This window comes from Rhinoderma darwinii, chromosome 9 (assembly GCF_050947455.1).
Source record: "Rhinoderma darwinii isolate aRhiDar2 chromosome 9, aRhiDar2.hap1, whole genome shotgun sequence".
Taxonomy (NCBI): domain Eukaryota; kingdom Metazoa; phylum Chordata; class Amphibia; order Anura; family Rhinodermatidae; genus Rhinoderma; species Rhinoderma darwinii.
Window position 1 is genome coordinate 51,887,545 of NC_134695.1, and position 9,773 is coordinate 51,897,317.

A 9,773-nucleotide genomic window follows, 5' to 3' on the forward strand; every position below is an offset into this window, starting at 1 on the left:
CTAAATGTGATCTCCAAAAGCCAAATAGTGCTCTTTCCCTTCTAAGCCCTGCCGTTTGTCCAAACAGACGGTTATTACCACATGTGGGGTATTGTTTTACTCGGGAGAAATTGCTTTACAAATTTTGCTGTGCTTTTTCTCCTTCAGTCCTTGTGGAAATGAGAAAAAATTAGCTAAACCTACATTTTCTTTGAAAAAATTTGGATTATTATTTTAAGGGCCTACTTCCAATAATTTCTGCAAAAAACCTGTGGGGTCAAAACGCTCACTATACCTCTAGATAATTTCCTCAATGGGTGTAGTTTCCAAAATGGGGTCACTTGTGGGAGGTTTCCACTGTTTTGTCCCCTCAGGGGCTTTGTAAATGTGACATGGCCTCCGGAAACCATTCCTGCTAAATTTGAGCTCCAAAAGCCTAATAGCGCTCCATCCCTTCTAAGCCCTGCCGTGTGTCCAAACAGACGTTTATTACCACATGTGGGGTATTGTTTTACTCGGGAGAAATTGCTTTACAGATTTTGCAGTGCTTTTTCTCCTTCAGTCCTTGTGGAAATGAGAAAAAAATCGCTAAGCCTACATTTTCTTTGAAAAAATTTAGATTTTAATTTTCACGACCTACTTCCAATAATTTCTGTAAAAAATCTGTTAGGTCAAAATGCTCACTATACCCCTAGATAATTTCCTTGAGGTGTGTAGTTTCCCAAATGGGATCACTTTTGGGGGATTTTCACTGTTTTGGCACCGCAAGAGCCCTTCAAACCTGACATGGTGCCTAAAATATATTCTAATAAAAATAATGCCCCAAAATCCACTAGATGCTCCTTTGCTTCTGAGGCCGGTGCTTCAGTCCAGTAGCATGCTAGGGCCACATGTGGGATATTTCCAAAAACTGCAGAACCTGGGCAATAAATATTGAGTTGCATTTCTCTGGTAAAACCTTCTGTGTTATAAAAAAAATTGTATTAAAAATTTATCTATGCAAAACAATATGAAATTTGTAAATTTCACCTCCACTTTGCTTTAATTCCTGTGAAATGTCTAAAGGGTTAAGACAATTTCTAAACGCTGTTTTGAATACTTTGAGGGGTGAAGTTTTTAAAATGGGGTGACTTTTTGGGGATTTCTAATATATAAGGCCCTGAAAGCAACTTCACAAGTGAACTGGCCCTTGTAAAAATAGCCTTTTGAAATTTTCTTTAAAATGTGAGAAATTGCTGCTAAAGTTCAAAGCCTTGTAACGTCCTAGAAAAATAAATGGATGTTCAAAAACGATGTCAATCTAAAGTAGACATATGGGGGATGTTAATTAGCAACAATTTTGTGTGGTATAACTGCCTGTCTTACAAGCAGATACATTTAAATTGAGAAAAATGCTAATTTTTGCAATTTTTGGCAAAATTTTGGTGTTTTTCACAATTAAATACTGAACATATCGAGCAAATTTTGCCAGTAACTAAAAAGTCCAATGTGTCACGAAAAAACAATCTCAGAATCGCTTGGATAGGTGAAAGCATTCCGAAGTTATTACCACATAAAGTGACACATGTCAGATTTGAAAAATGAGGCTCTGTCAGGAAGGTCAAAAGTGGCCAAAGAGGGAAGGGGTTAAGAGAGCACGGATTTTGAGAGATGAATTGGTTGAAAGTAAATTTTTTGTCTGGTCAAGGTACATGTTTAGACTGCTCTCTGCCCATTGGCTATATAAATTGTTCATTTTGCAAACAGATTATAAGGGAGAAATGTATTAGATTGAGTTCAGTTATGTTCGAAGTTGGAGCCTTTTTTACCTGTCATACGGACTACGTTGTTTATTGTATAAAGTGTCCCTGTGACTTTTACTATATATATAAATCTATGTTTGTTAGATTTAGGGAACACTGTAGATCGGTAGTCTCAGGTAATGGCTTCCCGAGATTAATCCAGCATATAAGAGAATGTTACGGAGGTGATGCTAGTTGTATGAATTTTGTTGGCTTATTGAGGGTAAAAACAGGTCATAATAGACATGAAACATTGTTGAAAAAAGGAATTATGATGATCGCCCAATTAGAGTCTCTGGGCCTGATGGGGTTAAATGATCGGAACGACTGGAGAACATTCTAACATAAAAAATTAAAATCCTTTCATAGGTTTAATATTAATGTAATATTGTCCATCTTATGACTTTCAATCATTGTATATTATTGTTGTAATGTTGCATTTCTGTTAGTGTGTTATGTGTGTTTTTAACCCCTTAGTGTCTAAGCCTGTTTTGGCCTTGTGGACACTGACGATTTTTGCAAATCTGACATGTGTTACTTTATGTGGTAATAACTCCAGAATGCTTTTGCCTATCCAAGCTATTCTGAGATTGTTTTCTCGTGACATGTTGTACTTTATGATACTGAAAAAATGTGGTCGTTAAAATCAATATTTATTTGTAAAAAACACCAACATTTTTAGAAAATTTGCAACAATCTGCATTTTTCTAAATTGTAATGTATCTGCTTGTAAAACAGATAGTAATACCACACAAAATATTTACTAGTTAACATTTCCTATATGTCTACTTTATGTTTGCATCGTTTTTTGAACGTCCTTTTATTTTTCTAGGATGTTACAAGGCTTAGAACTTTAGCTGCAATTTCTCGCATTTTCAAGAAAATGTCAAAAGGCAATTTTTTCAGGGACCAGCTCAGTTCTGAAGTGGCTTTGAGGGCCTTATATATTATAAAGTCCCCATAAATCACCCCATTTTAAAAACTGCACACCTCAAAGTATTCAAAAGAGCATTCAGAAATTATTTTAACCCTTTTAGGAAATAAAGCAAAGAAGAGGTGAAATTTACAAATTTCAATTTTGTTTTACGAAATTCATTTGAAATACAGTTTTAACACAGAAGGTTTTACGAGAGAAACACAACTCAATACTTATTGCTCAGATTCTGCAGTTTTTATAAATATCCCACATGTGGCTCTAGTGTGGTAATGGACTGAAACACAGACCTCAGAAGCAAAGGAGCACCTGGTGGATTTTGGGGCCTCTATTTTAAAAGAATATATTTTAGGCACCATGTCAGGTTTGAAGAGGTCTTGTGGTGCCAAACCAGTGGAGACCCCCCAAAAGTGACCCCATTTTGGAAACTACACCCCTCAAGGAATTTTCAAGAGGTATAGTTAGCATTTTTAGCCTACAGGTTTTTTGCTAAATTTATTGGAACTGGTCTGTGAAAATGAACATCTACTTTTTTTCTGAAAAAACATACGATGTTTTAGTTTTTACAACGAATTAAGGAGAAAAAGCACCGCAACATTTGTAAAGCAATGTCTCCCGATTACGGCAATACCCCATATGTGGTAATAAACTGCTGTTTGGATCCACGGCAGGGCTCAGAAGGGAACGAGGGCCATTTGGATTTTGGAGCGCAGATTTTGCTGGAATGGTTTTCGGTGCCATGTCGTGTTTGCAAAGCCCTGGAGGGACCATAACAGTGGAAACTCCCCAATAGTGACCCCATTTTGGAAACTACTCCGCAAAGAATTTTTCTAGGGGTATTCTAGGGGCATTTTGACCCTACACGGTTTTTGCTGAATTTATGGGAATTATGCCGTGAAATTGAAAATCTAATAACATGTCGTTTTAGCTCAGATTTCTTCATTTTTACAATAGATAAAGGAGAAAAAACACCCCAATATTTGTAAAGCAAACTCTTCTGATCACAGCAATACCCCATATGTGGTAATAAACTGCTGTTTGGACACACGGCGGGGCTTAGAATGCACGGAGCGCCATTTGACTTTTAGAGCTCAAGTTTTGCTGGAATGGTTTGCGGCCCCATGTCACATTTGCAAAGCCACTGAGGGGCCAAAATAGTGCAAACCCGGCAAAAGTGACCCCATTTGGGAAGCTATACCCCTCGTGGAATTTATCTAGCGGTATAGTGAGCATTTTGACCCCACAGTTTTTTTGCTGAATTATTAGGATTATGCAGTGATAATGAAAATCTACATTCTTTCCACTAAAATGTTGAATTTTTTTCATTTTCACAAGGAATAAAAGAGAAAAAGTGCCCCAACAATTGTAAAGCAATTGGATAAAGTAATGCTGCTTGGATACACCGCAGGGCTCACAATGGCAGGAGTGCTACTTGGCATGTAGATTTTGGTTGATTGTTTTTTGGGCGCCATGTCGCATTTGCAGAGCCCCTGAGGTACCCGTACAGTAGAAACCCCTGAGAAGTGACTCCATTTTGGAAACTTTACCCCTCAGGGTAATCATCTAGGGGTGTACTGAGCATTTTGATTCCACAGGTGTTTCATAGATTGTATTAGAATGAGGCAGTGAAAATGAAAACATTTTTTTTTCCCCAAAAAGATGTAGTTTTGAACCCAATTTTTTTTTCTACAAGGTGTAATAGGAGAAAAAACAACGCATAATTTGTTACCCAATTTCTCCCGAGTACGGCAATACCCCATGTGTGGCCCTAAACTGCTGTTTGGGCACAAGGTAGAGCTCAAAATGGAAGGAGTGCCATGTGGCTTTTAGAGCACAGATTTTGCTGGACTGGTGTATGAGCGCCATGTCGCATTTGCAGAGCTCCCTTAGGTACCAGAGTAGAGTGTAAAACCATGAGAAGTGACCCCATTTTGTAAACTACACCCCTCAAGGCATTTATCATTTTCCTGGACATATGACAGGGCTTAGGAGTGAAAGGCGCATGTGAGACCTATTTTGGTGATTTTTGTAGCATTAGCCCACAATGGTAGGGCTCTGGGGTCAAATAGTAAAACAAACCCCCAAGTAGTGACCCCCATTTTGGAAACTGCACCCCTGAACGCATTTTATTAAGGGGTCTAGTGAGCATTTTGACCACACAGGTTTGTTTTTCTATTAAATGAACGCTCAATGGATGGTGCAAAGTCAAAATTGCAAATTTCCACAGGTATGTGCCATTTTAGTGCACAATATTTTGTGCCCAGTTTGTGCCACTAAAGACAAATACCTCAAACTGTTAAGCGGGATCTCCTGGGTATGGCGATGCCATATATGTGGACATAAACTGCTGCTTGGGCACGCTGCAGGGCTCAGAAGGGAGGGAGCGCCATTTGGCTTTTGGAGTGCAGATTTTGCTTAGTGGTAGTTTTGTATGGCGTTTTGCTGGTATTTCAGTTTATAATGCGGGGGGGGGGCATATGTAAGCTGTGCACAGTACATCAGGGTATAATAAGAGGGTATAATAATTGGGTTAATAAATTATTATCCACAGATGTGTGGCCAGTATCGCACTGATAAATGGTGATCTTATCCGCTTTTGGACACTCTGCACATTTTGCATCGCCATATTCTGAGAGCGAGAACTTCTTTATTTTTTCTCCACCGGAGCTGCGTGAGGGCTTATTTGTTGCGTTGCAATCTGTAGGTTTCATTGGTACCATTTTGGGGTACATGCCATTTTTTGATCACTTTGTATTTCATTTTTTTGGTAAGCAAGGTGACCAAAAACCTGCAATTCTGATGTTTTTTAATTATTATTTTTTTTTACGGCGTTCGCCATGAGCTATGAATGACAATTTTACTTTATTCTGCGGGTCGGTACGATTACGGCGATACCAGATGTATATAGTTTCTCTTATGCTTTGCAGCGTCTGCACGATAAAATCACTTTTGTTTCAAATAATTTATTTTTTGTGTCACCATATTCAGAAAGCCATAACTTTTTTATTTTTCCGTCAAAAAAGCTGTGGGAGGGTTTGTTTTTTGCAGGACGGGCTGCAGTTGTTAGTGGTATAATTTTGGGGTACATGGAACTTTTAGATCCTTTTTTTTATTCTGTTTTGCGAGGGGTAGTGACTAACAAACCGATCCTGGAATAGTTTTTTTATTTCATTTTTTTACGGTGTTTACCTTACGGGTAAAATAGCATGATATTTTTATAGTTTGGGTTGTTACGGACGCGGGGATACCACATATGTGTACTTTTTTATGTTTTTTGGTTTTTCCTATAATGAAAGACTTATTATAGGAAAAAAGGCTGTTATAGTGTTTTTTAACATGAAACTTATTTTTTGTAACTTTTTTATAACATTTTTATTAACTTGTTTTAACTTTTTTTGTGTCCCACTAGGGAACTTGAAGGCATGAAGCCCTGATCGCTATTCTAATACACTGCACTACCTACATAATGCATTGTATTAGAGATGTCAGCTATTCGCTGACGGCAAGCCTATTAGGCGTCGCCTCCCGGCGGGGCATAATAGTCTTCCATACTAGGAAGCGATTGTCAGGCTACGATTGCCATAACAACCATCGGAACACCCGTGGGTGCCGATGGTTGTCATTAGCAACCCATAGGGCGCGATCTAATCACTTAGATGCAGCGATAGCTTCATCTAAGGGGTTAATCAGCTGGATCAGAGCCTAGCTCCGGTCCTGGCCGTTAGAGCACGATGTCAGCTGTGACAAACAGCTGACATCCGCGCCCGTGGCAACCATCGTGGTTGCCGACAGGCTACAAGACACTTCGATGCATCGATCGCGTTGATCGATGCATCGTAGGAGTTAATCGGCCGGATCGGAGCCTAGCTCCGGTCCTGGCCGTTGCAGAGGGGTGTCGGACAGCTGATTACCGGCGGTGATAGCGCTGGCTCAGCTTCTGAGCCAGTGCCATCACATACACGACGTCATGGAGCTGTGATTGGTCAGTCTGCTTTGACTGACCAATCACAGAGATCGCCAGCAGGAGACCCCTGTGATTGGTCCCCTGCCATCTTACTGTGCCGATCAACTGTCATAAACAGTTGACGGCACAGTTCTGTTACCTTGTCCTTTGACAGGGTGACAGTTTTTAGCCAGGACGCACCGGTACGTCCCGGTGCCTTAAAGCACTGCAATACAGGACATAGCGGTACGTCCTGGTGCGGTAAGGGGTTAAGTTACACCATGTTGTTGCGTTCATGTGACTACTATAAATACACATATAATACACATCACGTGAGGCACCAGGATGAAGCGTCATATGACGTGAAATGACCATATCCAGAGAGTTGTGGTCAATGATTCCTACTCTGAATAGTCCCCGGTTATAAGTGGTGTACCCCAGGGTTCAGTGCTGGGACCACTATTATTCAACTTATTTATTAATGATCTAGAGGATGGGATTAATAGCACTATTTCTATTTTTGCAGATGACACCAAGCTATGTAATATAGTTCAGTCTATGGAAGATGTTCGTAAATTGCAAGCGGATTTAAACAAACTGAGTGTTTGGGCGTCCACTTGGCAGATGAAGTTTAATGTAGATAAATGTAAAGTTATGCATCTGGGTACCAACAACCTGCAGGCATCATATGTCCTAGAGGGAGCTACACTGAATGAGTCACTTGTTGAGAAGGATCTGGGTGTACTTGTAAATCATAAATTAAATAATGATTAACTTATATAAATATATGAATGACACATACAAAAAATATGGTGAAATCCTGTTCCATGTAAAACCCCCTCAAAAAACAAGGGGACACTCCCTCCGTCTGGAAAAATAAAGGTTCTACCTGCAGAGACGACAAGCCTTCTTTACTATGAGAACGGTGAATCTATGGAATAGTCACCGCAGGAGCCGTCACAGCATGGACAGGAGATGCTGCAAAAAAGGGTTAGATAATTTCCTAGAATGAAAAAATAGCTCCTATGTGTAGAAATTTTTTACTTCCCCTTTCCCATCCCTTGGTTGAACATGATGGACATGTGTCTTTTTTCAACCGTACAAACTATGTATGTAACTATGTAACTATGTAACTGCTGTGCCGATGTTGGGAGTAGGAGTACTATGTCTGCCCTTACAACTCATGTGTTTCGCTTTTATAGAATTGGGGTGAAAATAAAGAAGTGAAGATGTTTTGAAATGAGTGCCGTGCTTCTTCTTATCGTTCCTCATTTGGAAAAGGAGTTGTCACGGTGAGACAAAAATATTTTCAATATCACTATACCTCCCCATCACTCATGGCTGTCCATGAGCACTCTAACCCTATTCCACCATCATAGGAACATTACCATCTATTGGGCTGGCTCTCTTTAGGCTAGACTTTTGTAGTTGATCTGGGCTTCTCCCACAATAACCCATTGCCGATAAAATAATCTGTCTGGTGAAGTCAAAGATATAGATATTTCAAAACACAAACGTGACCACTTTTCTAAGAATATCTGTCACAAAGATAGCACTAGTAACATATTAGTTATTAGGGAAAAGAATAGTGGCGAGGAAATAGCGATGTAATAAAAAACGTACACTTTTATTTAGTACACTTAAAATACTTACGTCGATATAATTTTTTTTCCCTTTTTTTATTTATTTTTTAATAATTTTAAGAAAAATAGGGGAAAAAAGCTAAAACAATTATGGCGACATAAGTATTTTAAGTTTACTAAATAAATGTGTACGTTTTACGTTACATCGTTATCTCCTATCCACTATTCCTTTCCCTAATAACAAATACTTGCTTTTGTGGTGGTGTACACCTGATGTAATAGTTTAAAATATCTCAGTGGATATGACTCTATTTACACTAGTAACATAGCAGCCAAAAAACAGCGATGGACCCTTGCAGTTTGTAAACCCCACTACATCTCCTTGCAGACAATGGGGTGTAAATAAAATGATTTTGAGGCCCAAAGCTGGAGCTTTATCTTAAAAAGCTGCAGCTTCACATGAAATGACTGATGCAGAGAATAGGTGACATTACTAGTTCCAGGTGCCTGTGCGCCTCATTGCCGAGGGTCCCCGGCCCCCATTACTGAGCACTTTTTTGGATAGTTAGCTAACATTAAATAACATGAAAATTTGAGGTTGCAGCAGCTAGAGCTTTGGTCGGTCTCCAATAATATGATATATGATACATCAGCTATGATTCCTTATTTTAAAGACTGCATTTACAGTAGGTACTGATGGTTTCCTAATGAGCAAATGTATCCCCAATACCTCCTCCTCCAATAAAGTTAGGAAAAAAAATCATGCAAAACTAACAAGATATGAATAGAATGAACATATTCTCATGTCATATTGTCCTTTAAATGTTGCTGCTTTAAGCTATCTCATATGGCTGACAGATAGGGGCCCCATGTAAGGATTAGTGACATCATCATGCATATACGGTGACATCATATAATGCAAGTGTTGAAAACTGCCAATGGAATAGAAAGTAATCTACTCTACCTACTGCTTTAGATGGGATCCAGTACTGAACCAAACGGAGGGTGATAGGGGTAAGGCCCTGAGGGCTGCTAAATTTTGTTTTTGCTTATTCTGCCCCTGCTATATGTTATAGAACCATATAGTGGTGAGTATTCATTCTGGAGCTATAGTTCAAGGCAGATAAGAACATTACTGATCAGATGTTCATGTCATTATCAGCATTACTGTAATGTTCACTGACTGCTCCTATATGTGAGCCATCAGACCACTGAAAATAATTCAATGAAGGAAACAAAGAATACATTTTTGACGTTTGTCAGACACTACAAAACTTTATATTTACATAAGAAGAATATTGTATTCTAACATTGCCATATTATTACTTGAGGTATATCACGATACCTCCATACTCTTAGATTTACCAATGATTTATATCAAAGATTGTCATATGAGTGGTGGTCCTTCTAAGTATCAGGGCTACCCAATTATCACATACTATAATAGTTCTACTAAAGGGGCAAGTGGGCCATTGTACCAGAGTGGTTTGAAGTGTGCTCTTGTATGTATATCACTATACATTATATCCAAGGTACTAGAAACCATGATACCA